This window comes from Aquarana catesbeiana, linkage group LG01 (assembly GCF_042186555.1).
Source record: "Aquarana catesbeiana isolate 2022-GZ linkage group LG01, ASM4218655v1, whole genome shotgun sequence".
Lineage (NCBI taxonomy): Eukaryota > Metazoa > Chordata > Amphibia > Anura > Ranidae > Aquarana > Aquarana catesbeiana.
In genome coordinates this window covers 6,981,443-6,998,382 of record NC_133324.1, presented here as the reverse complement: position 1 = coordinate 6,998,382, position 16,940 = coordinate 6,981,443, and positions in this window count along the sequence as shown.

Here is a 16,940-nt window from a genome sequence, read left to right as displayed (position 1 = left end):
AGGGTAAGTTTTACCGTGCAAAGAAAATCTAGTCATATGTAAGGAGATTTTTTTTTAAAAAAACAGCATTTTTACTTGAACATGATGGATGACGGAAGCCAGCAGAGCTTCACCTCATTTACTAAGCTCAGGGGGAAAAAAAAAAAAATCTCACCCAAAAGTGTCCAAAATGCAACTTCCTATACTAAGTGAACAGTCTTTTTGGCTTTAGTAAATGAACCCCATACAGCGGTTTTCATAGACATGTTTTATGGAAGATCCCATCAACTTTATTCTTAAAGTCATACTGCAGAGCCCCTCCTGCCCGCACTTCAAGAGTAAAATGCTCATTAAGTTTAGGGGTTTGAGTAAGGGGCTGTATTACTTACCTTACTCCTCGCTCATGCAGGCTCCAGGGTTCCTCTCTTTTCTCTGAAGCTCCGGGCTGTGAGTAGTCCCTTGGCATCATCATAGAGATTAAAGTGTATTCCTAAAGCCCTAGACTTAAAGATCATTTAACCCCTGTGGTGTAGAGGGGTCCATTGCAGTGTCATTTTTTTTTTTGGGTTATGTTGTGACCGGGGTTGAGCTTTAAAACAGATCTCATGCGTGTGTCATAGGTGGGATGCATATTAAGCAATTACTATGTATTTTCTGGTGACCCCTGTGTGACCCAACTTGGGTGCCTCCTTCAAGCATCGTCTACAACAATGCTTGATGTTAGATAACGAGGTCTTACATTGTCTACAACTTCCTCCCGACTTCACCCAGGAACCAGGTATTATAGCTGAGCACCCAAGGACTAGACGACACTAGCTTAGGTGCAAACTGGAATTCTTTTTTGAAAATTCACATAGCTCACATTTCCCTAACAATGCAAAATGTAAACAGGTATATAATTAGCACAGCTAAGGAACAGCCAACATAAACCTTATGCCAATTAAACAACTAGCCAACTAGACACGCCTAGGTGACTCAGTGCCCACCCAGACCGTTCTGCACCAGTCTACAGCCCTGAATACACAAAGTACATTACACATTATCATAGGCATAAACACATAAACAACCCACAATGATTTAGATAACGAAGTCAAGTGGACACAATATGAATCCCGTCTCCAAGAGATGAGGAGTCAGAAACAATAGGTGACTCAATTATTAATGGGAATTTATACCTAGGAGGCACACAATGGGAGAGACACACTTAACAATAAACACATAACATGAACAGCAATCTAATTAAACAGTTACCTAATGAACAACTAGTCACCTAGACAATGCTTTGGTTAATAAATGATCCCACCCCACCTCAGACTGTCTGGCACCAGTCTACAACAGTCTATGAGACAAACTCATACAATGTCTGAAAAGGTGGAATTCATTTATCTTCATGGATCTCTTGAGGGATATTGTTGATAAATAGTTCTGTCCTAAATGAAGAAGCCTCTCCACCCCAGTCTGCAGGAGGGCCACCGCATTTCCCCTGACCATCAACCACTTCAATACCGGGCACTTTCGCACCTTCCTGCCCAGGCCAATTTTCAGCTTTCAGCACTGTCACTTTTTAAACGACAATTGCGCGGTCATGCGACATGTACCCAAACTAAATTTTTATAATTTTTTCCCACAAATAGAGCTTTCTTTTGGAGGTATTTGATCACCTCTGCGTTTTTTATTTTTTGCTCAACGAATAAAAAAACCCGAAAATTTTGAAAAAAAAAAGTTTTTCTTTGTTTTTGTTATAAAATTGAGTGAATAAGTAAGTTTTCTCCTTCACTGATGGGCACTGATAAGCTGCAATGATGGGCACTGATAAGGAGGCACTTATGAGGTGGCACCAATGAGATGGCACTGATGGACAGTGACACTATGCACTGATAGGCGGTACTAATGGCCACTGATATGCAGCACCGATGAGCATTGATAGGAGGCACTGATGGGCACTCATAGGTGGCACTGGTGGGCACTGATGGACACTGAAAGGCTGCACTAATGGGTACTTATGGGTGGCACTGATAGACGGCACTGCTGGGCACTGATGGGCATTTATAGGTTGCACTTATGGGCACTGAAAGGCGGCACTGATGGGCACTGATGGCTGGCACTGATAGATTTCACTGATAGGCATCACTGGTGGCACTGGCAGGAATTTTTTATTCCTGCACTGGCAGGAATTTTTTATTGGCCTGCCTGGGCACTGATTGGCAGCTGCCTGGCAGCTGATTGGCATATCCCTTGTGGTCTAGGATGGCATACCTGGTGGTCCTGTGCGGTGACTATCCCTGGTGGTTCTGGAGGCATCCTGGTGGTCCTGGTCAGGCATCCGAGGGGGGCTGCACTGATAAACACTCAGCGCAGACCCCCCCTCTCAGGAGAACAGCCAATCGCTCTCCTCTACTCATGTCTGTCAGACGCGACTGAGGAAAAGAAGATAAACTGCTCTTCCTGTTTACATCGTGATCAACCGCGATTGGACATGACTGATCACGTGGTAAAGAGTCAGAGTCTCTTTACCTAGGTCGGAGATGCGGTGTGTCAGACTGGCACAACGATCGCTGAGATGTGTGCCTCCACGGGCGCATGCCCCCCCGTTATCCTGGATGTCATATGATGTCCAGTCAGGATAAATGAACCACTTCCTGGCCATCATTCTGCTATAGGCCGGGCGGGAAGTGGTCAACCTGTACAAGATTAATATTACATCTTTCCATCCACTCTAGAAGGGAATATTGCCCTTATTCAGAGAATTAATCCAAGCCTCGCTCTCAGCGTTCATCACATTGTGGTCCATCATTAGAGAACGAAGTGCTCTCTCCATGGGATCAGAGGCTGAACAGAGCTCTTTACCATGCTCTGACCAGGAGAAGCAGACAAAATCCCTGGTCTCCTCCATGGGCCATAATCAGTGGATAGGAGGCAAGCCCCTAGTTCCCTCCAAAAGCCGCTGTCCCAGTTGAGTCTGTCACAACCTGAGATAGAAATAATCCATCGAGCAGATCACACATAGTCTTTAAAGCCTCTCATTCTGCTACTTCCCCTTCCGAGCCAGTGTGAGGTAGACCCATCACTTCTCTGCATCATTACAATTCTACAGAAGAGGAGCTTTAAATGTTACCTCCGGGCCATGCAGTGTATAAGTACAAGAATCCCATTTCTGCCTGTCTACAAGATCCTTCAAAGAGGTCTTCACAGTAGGGTGTACAATAATTTAGAGACATGAAAATGTATTCTTTTATCCTTCTAAGTAATATTTTACTTTTTTGTATTATGAACATATCTACAATAAAAATATATGTACTGCACTTTGATACTGGGACTGGTACTACACTCCAGGATAAATTAAGTCTCATCTATCCAGATGTCTCCAACAGATGCTAGAGATGTGGAACCCACAGGAGAATCTTAGAGCATATATTTTTGTCCTGCATCACCCCAGTCCAGGGGTAGGCAACCTTAAAGAGGTGGAGATCTATCTGAATAAAGTGGGAGAGGTCAAAGACCATCGGGAACAGTGTCCCACCGTGTCGTCTCATCACACCTGATTTAAACCTTAAATTGCCATGCTACCGCTTCACAATAGCTTGCATTGCATGGCAATAATGGGCTTAAATCAGGTGGTGAGGAGACAACATATCGCTTTCAGAGGGGCAGCAGTGTCTTCTGCACTTGTGAATGACTCTTAGTTGCATTTTGCAGCAGAACCCTTGGGACTCATTCACACATAAAGTTGGGGGGGGGCGCTGGTTTCTCTGCAGTTGAGTTGTGGTTTTACCGCCCCCCATCCCTATCCCCTTTAGCTGCTGAGGGGCAGCCAAAAGTGTACACATGCAGCAGCAGCAGGAATTAAGCTCCCTGTTGCTTTTGGTGGGTGATACCGCCTGCCAATCATGACCTATTCGAGTAAATGGGGCCGCTCTTCAAGCGCTCCCACAACTGCATGCTTCTGTGGGGTCCCAGGGGTTAAAGCAGTTCTTGAGTAGGGATGGGCGAACGGTTTGGCCCGAGCATAAGTTCAGGCCAAAATTTCGCTGTTCGGGCGTTCGGCGAACATCCGAACAAATGGGTTGTTCAATTGCTTGTTCGCCCCCCCGAACCGACCACAATGCATTGTGGCTTTGAACAGTGCATTGCAAGCCCTGATTGGCTGAAGCAGTGAAAGCTTCAGCCAAACAGGGCACATGATTGGACATGATTGGGCACTGTCCTCATGACTTTATCCAATCATGGCTCATTCCCGCCCCACAGTATAAAAGTATTCTTTCAATGGCAGCCATTTTCAGTGAAATTTTGGTGTGGAGAGAGATAGAACAGGGCTTTGTTCAGTGCTATTAGTTAGTTAGTGTGCTATACTGTGCTATTTTGCTTCAATTGTCAGTGTAGAATATTAGTTTAGTGTCAGTCTAGAGATAGTGTGATTGTAGTGAGGAGGACCATCATTAAGCTTTGTATAGTGTGCAGCTAGAGTAGGGACAGCTCAGATAGTTTCACTGTAGTGTAGTGAGACTGTGTCAGTAATCTTTACATTAGTGTATAGCTAGAGTAGGGACAGTTCAGATAGCGTCAGTGTAGTGATGGTCTATTTGATTGCATAACTGCCAGTTTAACGCCATTTACTTATGTGTGCGTTGTTGCTAGTTTAATGTCATATAGTTCTGTGTGCGTTACTGTCAGTTTAATGCCATATAGTTCTGTGTGCATTACTGCCAGTTTACCGCCATATAGTTTTGCTTGCGTTACTGCCAGTTTAACGCCATATAGTTTTGCTCGCGTTACTGCCAGTTTACCGCCATATAGTTCTGTGCGTCACTGTACGTTTGGCACATTATATTGCAGTATATTATATTGTATCTGTGGAGTGTGTCTGTGTAGTGTGAGTACTCAAATTAAAGTGCACCAAACACCTCTTTACATTGATTAAAGTGCATCTACGTACAGATTTCAACTTCTTCTTTACATTTGCTTATAAGCACCGCCCCCTCCCTCCCAATAATGTCTGGGGGGGGCAACAAGGAGAGGCAAACGTTCCCTTGGCACTGTAAGGGGGCCAGCAACAAATGTGTCCACAGGCAAAGTTGAACGTGGTGGTCAGTCCTCAGGCAGGACGTAATTTCCTCTGTTTAGTGAGTTTGCCCGTGCTATCCAGCCACAGCAAGCAGAGGAGGTGGTGGACTGGCTTACTAAACCTTCCTCATCCTCCTCATCCTCTGTCACACAAGCAGAGACAAGTGTGCAGTCCCCTGCAGTTGCCAGAGTGGATAAACCTGCCTCCTTGTCCACATCTATTCCTGCCATAGCCCTAACATCAGCCATTGAGGAGTCAGCTGAGTTATTTGACCACAGCGTCAGCCACTTGCTTTTGGTATATTTATATTTTTGCTTTTGGTATAGGTTTCATGGGCACAATTAACACCCAAAGACCAATTTTTCTGCACCTGTTTGACGGGTGCATATCATTGCAGTTTTTTACAGCAAGGCCAACTCTTGCTTTCATCAAGAGTACCTCTCCAGGGTTACGGTGGGAAGGCGCCACCGACATCCGAAGACCAATTTTTACGCACCCGTTACTTCTATCCAAAGTCAAAGTGACACCAGAATGTATCCACAAAAATCTCTAATCTTGTTACCAGTGCACTACATTGTGGCCTCATCATACACAGTGGCTCCCCAGCTGTTGCTGAGCAAAATAAAGGCAGCTTGCAGGAAAAGTTACAATTTTTTGGGCTTTATAAATGCAATTATTGCTGCAGCAGATTCTAGACATGGTACAGATCTGCCACTTTACAGGTAGACTAAGGGGACCCCCAGGCACTATATTGGAAGGATTTTTTCATTTTTAGGCTTTCACTTTAAAAATAAAAAAATCACTGCTCATTTAAAAATGAAGTTTTTTACAAACTTTTGTTTATTGATACATGTCCCCCAGGGCAGGACCCGGACCCCTATACCCATTGTATGCCCAATTACTTGCATATAAGCATTAAAAATGGGCACTTTTGATTTTTGATGTTCGGGTCCCATTGACTTTAATGGGGTTCGTTATTCGGGTCCGAACTTTCGCGGTGTTCAGAAGTTCTGGTGCAAACCGAACAGGGGTTAGTTCGGCCCATCCCTAGTCTTGAGAAAGCAACACAACGCTGCCTGCTTTAACCCCTTGTTTGCTGTACTTCACAAGGGGCAGGGCACTTGCAGAGTAGCCTCATTTACTTGAATGGCTCATGCTTGGCAGGTGCTACACCCACCAACCATGAGGGGGCGTATAACTCTTGCTGTGGCTGCGACATGTGTACACCCTTGGCCTAGGGTTGTCACCTCATCCCTTTAAACCTGAACACGTATTAGTTACACAGGTTCTGAGGCTAAAATAATGCAGGTAAAGCACCAAGTGAGTTTAATTACCACCTTAACCAGCCACAGAACCTGTGTAATTAATACATGTTCGGGTTTTTTTTTTTTTTTTTAATTTTTATTTAAGGAGTGCAGATAATACATATAAATAAACAATACAATATAACAGTTTGTCTGCTTCTGTTAGTATTTTTCACACACAAGAAATAAAAGAAATTCAATTATGTAATGGTTTAACAGCAAGCAAGGTTCCTTTGAAATGTGCTATTGATTCAAGTAGTCGTAGGTTGATGGTTCCAGTTTGATTTATTCCTCTGTACTGAGGAAAATGCCCTCTATCCGAGATTAAGTAGTAGACATAAACTATGCGTAATTCGAACGAGGGTGCTCTGACAATCTAATGTAATGCCTTCCCGAGGGGTAGCGCTAGTCTATCCCTCTGGCCTAAATAGCGCTCTGCTTTCCTATGGTGAATTAATACTATGTATTGCCTTATGTAAAAATTATGGCGCCCATTCCTACAAGCATAGGAGTGGTACCAAAATGGGATACTGCAATCTGGAGTTATTTTTTGTTTTTTCTCTCCCCCTCCCCCCTACTGGTGGGGAAAAAGAGAGAAAGGACACCAGTGGTGCCAAAGAGGGAAGAAAGCAACAGGAATTAGGGGAAACAGATATAGAAAAGTATGAAGGAAAGAGGGGTGGGTGTCGGATTCTGGCGAGGTCGACGACCCGTGGTCCCGGAGTACCCAGAAACCGGGTACCTATGTGTAAGAGTTGTATTCGTCTGAAAAGTGGAACATATCCCAATGTGTCCAACGGGTGCCATGTTCCTCCTCTTTTTCTCTAAGAGCAGCTGTGAGGCTCTCCATTCGCTGAATATCACAGACCCTGCCAAACCATTGTGTCACTGTTGGAGGGGACTGCTGCTTCCACATGCTGGGAATACACGCCCTAGCAGCGTTCAACAGGTGTTTCAGCAAAGATTTGCGGTACCGCTTACTAGACATCGGAGTCAGATTCAGGAGTACTGCCGCTGGGTTGTTCTGAAGATCCACATCAGTGAGTTTGTGAATGATTCCTAAAACCTGTCTCCAGAAAGGAGTCAAGGCCGAACATTCCCAGAAGATGTGGATTAACGTGCCATTTTGTGTGCCACATCTCCAACATAGGGGACTCTGCCCCGGGAAAATGGATGCTAACACCGAAGGTGTCCTGTACCATCGTGTCAGAATTTTGAAGGTAATTTCTTGGTATTTGCTACATAAAGAGGATTTATGTGCAAAGAAGAGGATTCAGGTCTTTTGGTCTTCTGTAAACGTGGTGTTCAAATCTCTCTCCCACTTCACTAGGTACGCGGGATCCTGTTGGGACGTATGAGTCAGTAAAATATTGTAAGATTGAGAAAGAGATTTCCGAATTGGCTCCTCGCCCATGCACAGTTCCTCAAAGGATGTGGGTTGTCTACAGAAACCGCTGACCTCCGGAAGAGATCTGAGAAAGTGTGACAGTTGCAGTATCCTCCATCTGCCCAGTATGGAGGAGTTGAAATTAGGGTAGATGTTAGAAGGGTCCTTCCATTCCAGAGGCCCACAAAAAGAGGAGGCCCTAACTAGTCTCCGGTCCAAGTGGAGCCGAAAGGACCTATCGGAGAGGCCTGGGTGGAAATCCGGATTGTCATTGGGGAAGGAAAATTAGGTGTCTCTGCCAGTTGGAAGTATCTACGGAGTTCTTCCAAAGTAGGTTCCAGCAATGGGTGGGAAGGTGGGAATCTGGAAGGGTGAGTTCCACTCCATGGTAAACCTTCAATGGGAAAAGTGATTGTTTCCTGTTCTAACCCAATCCACAGCTTATGCCTACTACTCTGTTCATGTGGACTGCTGTGTAATATAGAGCTGGGTCAGGGAGGCCAACGCCTCCTCTCAATTTTGGTCTCTGCAATAGGGATCTCTTGAGCCTCGGTGGTCTGCCCTGCCAGACATATCTAACAAATATTGAGCGTATCTTACGGAAGAAGTCCTGTGGTATCCTAACAGGCAATGCCTGAAGGAGGTAGAGCAGTCTCGGCATGATGTTCATTTTTAAAACATTGCATCTACCGAACCAGGACACCGCCAAGCCCCTCCACCTGTCTAAATCTGAGGAGAAAACGCTCAGGAGTGGTTGAAAGTTGAGTTGATAGATGAGGTGTATATCAGCGGGAATTTTTGTGTCTAGATATTTAATGGCCTGGGGAGACCACCGAAAGGGGAAATTGCTACTTATGGCGGCCCTGGAACTAGGGGTAAGAGTGATGTTTAGCGCCTCCGACTTTTGGAGGTTGATTTTGAAGTCCGAAAATTTCCCGTATTTATGTATTGCCGATAGTAAGTTTGGAAGAGTCGTGTGGGGGTCTGAGATGTAGAACAACAGGTCGTCCGCGTATGCGGCAATTTTATGGTGATAAGTGCTCGTTAGGATTCCCTTGATGTCCTGGTTAATCCTTATATGTTGTAATAGGGGCTCTAATGAAATTATAAAAAGGAGCGGGGAAAGTGGACATCCCTGCCTCGTACCTTTGCTTATCTTGAAGGGGACAACAAAATGAATGGGATGTTGAGGCGTTTAGCTCTAGCCACCACGTTTATCGTCCTGATAGTGTTGTCTCGAGCCTCCCTGTTACGGATGAAACCTGCTTGGTCTAGAGGGATTATGCGTTGGAGGACAGAGCCCATACGCTCAGCCAGAATTTTTGTGAATAACTTCAGATCACAATTAAGAAGGGAGATAGGCCTGTAACTTGCGCAGAGCAGCGGGTCTTTCTCCGGTTTGGGGATGACAGATATGCTGGCTTGCAGGATATCTGTAGGTATGGCGTGGTTATCTAGTATGGCGTTGAAGGCAGTAACGAAGTGAGCTGCCAGTTGAGTTTGGAAAGTTTTATAATAGGTGATGGTGAACCCATCGGGGCCGGGTGCTTTCCCTGTCGGGGTGTTGGCTAGTGCTTTTGTGAGCTCATCTGCGGTAATAGGCTGTGAGAGCAAATCTATCTCTTCCTCATTGAGGGAAGGTAGTTTCGCAGCTGCCAGATACGTTTCTATAGCTTCTAAACTATTCTGGTTCCGCTCCCCCGAGGGAGAAGAATGTAAATTGTACAGGGCTTCATAAAATACCCTGAAAGATTCAGCCATTTCTGCGGAGTCGTGAATTTTTGATCCTGTAGAGGAAGATAATGCAGTGATCTAGGAAAGATTACGTTGGGTCCATATGGCGTTTGCTAATGATCTGCTGCACTTATCCCCGAACTCATAAAAGGTTCTACGTAACCTCAAGAGATTATTCTTAGCCTGAAACAGAGAATGTTCTCTGATTTGCTCTCGAAGCCTGGTTACTTATGCCTCTGTGGCCCTGTCTGGGTGATTTTTGTGACGTTTTTCACAATCATGTAGTTTTACTAGTAACTCAGATAGCGTTTTTTCTCTTGCTACTTTGAGTCTGTGACCATGTTTAATGAATATTCCTCTTATATAACATTTATGTGCTGCCCAGGTAGTTAGAGGGTTGGGGACCGAATGTTTGTTACTCTCAAAAAAGAGATTCAGTTCTCTCAAAATGTCTGCTCTCACCTCAGGATCTTGAATAAGAGATTCGTTTAGGCGCCAGGTGGCTACCTTGGGAGCCGGGCGTTGTAAATTTAGGGTCAAAGAGATCAGAGCATGGTCTGAGAGCGCAATGTGCCCAATCTGTGCCCCCCAGACAAGTGGAATCGTAGCGTGGGAGACTAGGAAGAGGTCAATCCTGGAGTATGAGTTATGGACAGCCGAGAAAAAGGTGTAGTCTCTCTCCTGCGGATGAAGAATCCGCCATATGTCAACTAAGCGATAAGAATGCAACAGGTCCCTGATTTGTTTTCGGTATCGCAAAGATAGGGCCGAAGATCCTGACGATGTGTCTTTACGGGGATCGATGGTAAGATTAAGGTCTCCCCCTAGCACTAGTGTTCCCTCTGTGAAGGAGGCCAGGGCGTCCAGGTATGATTCAAGTACCGGCAGTTGGTCCACATTTGGTAAGTACAGGTTTGCGAATGTGAATGTCTGTGACTGAATAGTACCCTTGACAAAAAGGTATCTACCTTCAGGATCAGCGTGGAGGTCCCCCAGCTGCCAAGGCAAATTTTTAGCCAGGAGGATACTTGTTCCTCTAGATTTCGAGGAGGGTGAAGTACTGTGGTACACTATTGGGAAATGCTTACTGTAGAGTTTGGGGATACAATCCGCTCGAAAATGGGTCTCTTGTAAAAACACTATCTGGGGTCTCTGCCTCCAGAGATCCAAGAGGCAACTGGAACACTTCTCTGGAGCATTTAAGCCCTTCACGTTCCAGGACACCAACTTCAGAGTCATGTTTGATAGAGCGGGGCCGGGTCTTCAGACCTCGCCAGAAACTGAAGCTATGGGGGAGAGGGGGGGAGGAGAGAAACCGCTTAGCGTGAGAGAATTATAGAGAGTAGGTGGGGAAAGATACAGATAAGGGTAAGAAACGAGAAATAAGGAGAGCAAGAAGGGAGAAGTAAGAACAAACTAAATCTCCAATCGGAGGACTACTGCCTATTTGGGCAGCTAGGGCCTAGTGAGGGAAAAGGTAAGGCACTTCAGAGGTCGGGCCCCCGGAACGCGAGCCCCCCACCAGCCCACTTCTCAATAGGAGCGGTCCTGTCAGGAACCGCATTATTACATTAGGCTTCTTTGAAATAAGATTGCTCCTTAAAAACCCATAATGTATAACCTTGTGATATTCAGTTCAACATAACCCGTCTTAACATTATAACCGGCAGAAATAAGACATTAAGTAGTAGCTTAAATGAGATATCTATATCAATTTCTGGTCTCTTGTTATCAGCTCTGTCTGCTATAGAGACCGCTAATTCCACTGAATCTACATCAATTGAGAACGATCCACAGCCCCTTACCCAACATATCTGTAAGGGTCAATTTCTATCCAGAGCAATCTTTAAATCCCAAGATAGGGTAGTTGGCCAGGAAAAAAAAAAAAAAAGGAAGAGGGGGGGTGGGGGGTGGGCAAGGGAGGGGGTGGGAAGAGGGAAGAGGAGGGTCAATGTGGGGGGAGGTTGGGAGGGGAGGGAGGGGTAGCAGGGGACCATCAATAGGATAATTACATCTCTAGACAGATACTCATCTCAGGATGTTATTAGAGTTTCCACTATTGTTACCAACTAGCCCCCCTGAGTCTTATTATAAACATTAGACACATTGCAGTGGTAAGCATCAATACCTTTAGACAGTGTGAACTATGTGTATCTATTTCTGTGTCTTGTAGTGCGGTACAAGATGGGGGGAGAGAGAGGAAAAAAAAAAAAAAGGGGGTGGAGAGGGGGGAAGTATGGGCCCAACTAATGAGTGATTGCTGAACAACTATACATAGAGTCCGTTATCCCTAAGTAATAACAGTATTGTCAGTTGTACAAGTGTCTTCTCGGGGGTGATCCCAGGTGTGGGACCCGTGTACCAGACTGTATACTTTCCCTCTGCTCCTGGTCAAGAGACAACTATCCAAAATACTGGAAACTTGACGTGTCTCTATGAGACCATCAGGCCGGTGAGGTAAGGAAGTCAATCCCAATAGGCCAAAGAAAAAAAAAAAAAAACACTCCTCCGATCAAAAAGAGGAGGTAGTGTACCAACCAGACAAGGGCAGGGAGTGCTTGCAAACAAAAGGAGACAACAAAAGAAAAGTAAGTGGCCATGTTCAGGCTTAATAGCAACTTATCTCTATGGATTCAAGGTTCGTTGTCCTGAGGGGCCAGCGGTCTTCTGCGTTGTGATCGGTGATTGCGTCGAGGCCTTTGAGGTCTGCCCGAAGGGTTCACTGCCGGTACGTTAGTAGTGGGGGGCAGGACAAACGACAACCAATTAGGTAGTGACATCGAAGGTAGCCCGAGGGTATTGAGGAAGGTGGGGACCTCTCTAGGGTGTCGGAGGGTATATGTGCGACCTCCCTTCCTTGCAATTAGATGAAAAGGATGGCCCCACTTGTAGGTGATTCCTTGTTCACTAAATTTCTCTAGCAGAGGCTTCATGCAGCGGCGCATCTGTAGAGTCCTGCGGGAAACGTCTGGCAGGAGGGATATCTGGGCTCCATCAAAGTCAATTTGTCCTCTGCGCCAGGCTCTTTGGAGGATGTCCTCTTTGATAGAATAGTTATGCAGGCAGCAAAGAACATCTCTAGGTCTGTCTTCTGCATTGTTTCTGGGGCCAAGGGTTCTGTGGACCCTGTCTATGGCGATAGGTGTGTCCGTCGGGCGCTCTAAACATTCGTTAAATAGCGCAGTCACCGTCATCTTTAGGTCCGCTTGCTGCCTTGCTTCTGGCAAACTGCGGATCCTTATGTGACGCCTACGGCTGCGGTTTTCCTGGTCATCTAGCAACAGGTGTAACTGTGCGATTTTGTCTGCCATCTCCTCTCTTGTGTCATTTAACTCTGTAAAGCCCTGGTGCAGGGTTGCAGTGTCCTTCTCTATAGAAGTGACCCGTGTGGTGACCTCTGTTACAGATTGCTTAATTCCAGCAATCTCTATTCGTAAAGCTGCTTCCATTCTGAGTGCTACAGAGTCTAGATCATCTCTAGTGGGCAGCTTTTGTAGTAGAGTCCATAGAGACTGCTCTCCAGGAAGCATAGGTGGGGGCACATGTGGAGGCAGAGTCAGGGGGGCAGAGCTCATGGAGTCCTGTAGTATAATGGGCAGAGGCACACCAGGGGTTAAGCTCTGTGGCTGAGAGCACTGGTTGTCTTGTAATTCCCACTGCGGAGAGCAGCTGGGCTCTCCCCCTGGGCTTGCCAGAGATGCAAGGGATAGTGAACGGGGGAGGCAGGGGGAGAGATCACTATTAGGGGAGAATGGCAGCATGTCGTTACCCTGGTCATGTCCTCCTCCTCCTCCCGCTGGTGCTCCATGCTCCTCTCTCATGTCTGGGCGCGGCGCCATCTTGGAAAAGTCCGGTGTGGAAGCCGCCAGCTGTTTTGGCACCAGGAATCTCTCCATCTGTGTCCCTGCTTTGGTAGCACGGCGTGGCAATCTTCTCCGGTAGCGTGGGGATGCTGAGAAGCCGAAATTTCAGGTCTTTCTGTGCAGGTAGGCTGTGAATGAGCCGCGGACCGGGAGCCCTCTGAAAAACACGGCTTCACTCCTCCATGCCGAGACCACGCCCACATGTTCGGGTTTAAAGGGATGAGGTGGCAACCCTACCCTGGCCACTGCAGCTACAGGCCCTACCCTGGCCACTGCAGCTACAGGGGGTGAGTTTGGGGCAAAGCTGATAAAAACACATCTTTACTGTGGAGTTTTACCACCCCCCAAACTGCAAATGTAAATGAACCCTTACTGTTCTGATCCCCTTATAGGGCTGCTTTCACACTGATGTGCTGCGGTTTACCTGCACCACAGGTGCAGCGCAGTTTATGTGCGACTTTCCTGGGTTAGGTGTGCTTTGCCATAGACTTCTATTATATGCGGCAGGTGTGGTGCAATTTCTGAAAGTGCACCAAAACTCCTGCATGGAGAGCTGCAGACAGGTACACCGCACTGCACCCCCGGTGTGCGTAAACCACAGGCCATCAGTGTGAAAGCAGCCCTATACTATTGTGTCCGGTGTAATGCTTCACACTGACCTGAAGGTCTCTTCTTACCTGTTGCTGGCACCTCTCTGGAGACCGCTAGCTGGGATAATAAGAGGTGGAGTGCAGTTGGTATCACTCCTCATGGGACAAGAGCCGGCACTACAGAGGATGCATCGGCTCATGCTACTCTTGCTCCCTACTACAGCTCCAACTTTACTAAGTGAGAGGGGAGGTTTCACTTAAAGGGACCGATCTGTTGCCGACATCCCCAAGAGTAATATGTGCAAAGAAAGGGTACCCCCCAATCACATGGGACTTTTAAGACAACTTGATAAAAAAATTTGAAATATATACATATACTGTATATTGATTGGTTTGCACAAAAGTTATAGCGTCTACAAAATAGGGGATAGATTTATGTCATTTTTATTATTATTTTTTTTTACTAGTAATGGCGGTGATCTGCGATTTTTAGCAGGACTGCAATGTTGCGGTGGACTGATCGGACACTTTTGACACTATTTTGGGACTGTTGACATTTATACAGCGATCAGAGCTAAAAACTGCCACTGATTACTGTATAAATGTCATTGGCAGGGAAGGGGTTAACACTAGGGGGCGATCAAGGGGTTAAATGTGTGTCCTAGGGAGTGTTTCTAACTGTGGGGGGATGGGACTGCCTGCAGGAGGAGACAGATTGTTGTTCCTAAGCAGCAGGAACAACAGATCAGTCTACTCACCCCTGACATAACGGAGATCTGTCTATTTACAGTTTTGTCTTTGTGTGGAGCGATCGTGGGTGCCCGGTGGACATTGCGACCGCCGGGCACATGCATCAGCTCAGTCGTCGAGCCACGAGCGCTCGTGCGCGTGCCCCCTAGTGGTCTTAAAGCGGCCGATGTACAGCTACGACGGCTCGCCCAGGGGAGCCAACCTGCCACAGTATAACTGCGGCGGCTGGTCGGGAACCAGTTATCTTGACACATTTAGACATCAGCTCAGTGTCTAAAAGCTCCAAAGTGGAACTACAGGTTTCTCCATCCATCAATACCCTTATCGGACGTGTAGGAGGCATACGATTCATCAAGCAGCTCTCAACTTGGGTACATTCTGAAGGGAGGGTGGTGATATGGATTTGTGGCAAATTCAAAAAAGGCGCCAACATCTTTGAATATTCAATAGATACAGACATGGTTTTTTTTGGGGGGTTATTTTTTGCGTGCCAACATATTGGAAACAGAGAATTTATATATAAAAAATATTTTCTTAGTACAAAAAATAGGCAATTAAAAGGTTTGTTATTATTAAATGACTATAAACATCAAAAACAACTTGTCTTATAGTGTGCCATCAAAGAGGAAATTATCTTGTCACATAGAAGGTGACGGTCATGTAGTTATCCCGACATGTTTCGCCACCATGGGCTTCCTTGGGGGATATGTTTATAGCACGATGTATATCACTAAATAAAAAAACAAAACATAATTTGAGGCACTACATTTACATATTATAACCTAAGGTATAAAGCCAAAGTGGTTCAAAGAAGAAAAGAAAATTGTGAATATTGTTTGCCATGTTAAGTCATATCACCACTCACCCGACTCGACTTTCCATTACCTCTGAACATGAGCAAAGGGTGATGTGATGAACACCAGGGGGCGCACAGTATGGCCGCAAAACTTGTCATGTCATTGTGTTGTCCAAAGTCCATAAAGACATGGATGAGCGAGTTTGGGGTGGAGAAAATTGACTGGCCTGCACCTCAACCCGATAATACACCTTTGGGATGAATTAGAGCAGAGACTGCAAGCCAGGCCTTCTCATCCAACATGAGTGCCTGACCTCACAAATGTGCTTCTGGAAGAATTGTCAAACCTTCCCATAGATACACTAAACCTTGTGAACAGCCGAAACTTGTGTGCCTGCGTGTAAAGGCAGGTGTTCCCATACTTTTGACACTATAGTGTATATCACACCATAATACAAGGATATACAGACCAACACACCCTCCAGATGATACCAACGTACCAACGTGCACACCACACAGGTTGGGCTTGGATGCAGTTCAGTTTTATTTGGATAGGTATTTGGATGCCTTTCATGCATCCAAAGTGAATTTATTTTGGACTCTTTAGATTATCTTCTTGTACACAATTTATTTTCTTTTGATAGGATTTATTATGGTGCGTCAACGGGCTCTAGATTTTTGCCCTCTCTCGCCAACTTATACATGCGTTGGTGGGAGAGGGTTCACATCTATGGTGAAGGTAACCCATTCAGGTCTAGCATTAAATTGTTCTATTGCTACATAGATGATCTGATTTTTTGTTCTCGAGAATTCTGGGTTTGTGTTAAAAAAAAATCATAGAATATCGTAATAAATAGTAATAAATAGTAATAAATAAAAGCTAAGATTCACAAGACAGCAAAACGATCATTTTATACCATTTCTGAATGTGGCAGGATCACACAGTGAGGGGCAAAGTGAGAACCAATTTATACAGGACAGGGGCTTACGCGTTTCAGCTGAAAGCCCTGACCACAGCACAGGTGCAGGGATCAAGGCTTTCAGACGAAACACATAAGGTGTGTTTTTTAACTCATTACCATGTACCAATAAAGACATTTGCATGGACTGAGGAGTTGCCGGCTCTACTATTTTCGTAGGTGATGCTCGTGTTTGATGGTCGGAGAACATCAGAGAGCCAGAGCACCCACGTTGTAGATTCTAGTACAGGCTTCCATACAGATTCCACTACTCTGAGTGCTACACCTGTCTCATGAACCTTTATACAGTAGTCTGAAGTATGAAATAGATTTCTACCTTCTTCACCCTCATAGAAAAGTAGACTTCTCCTCTGGAGAACATGGCGGCAGAACCCTACACACAGTCCGGGACTTGTAGGACACCTTTGTAGGAGGGACCATATAATCATATGGATAATGATATAATGATGACATGTTTTTGGTATTTGGTCCACCTCTTATAAATCTGCTGTTTTG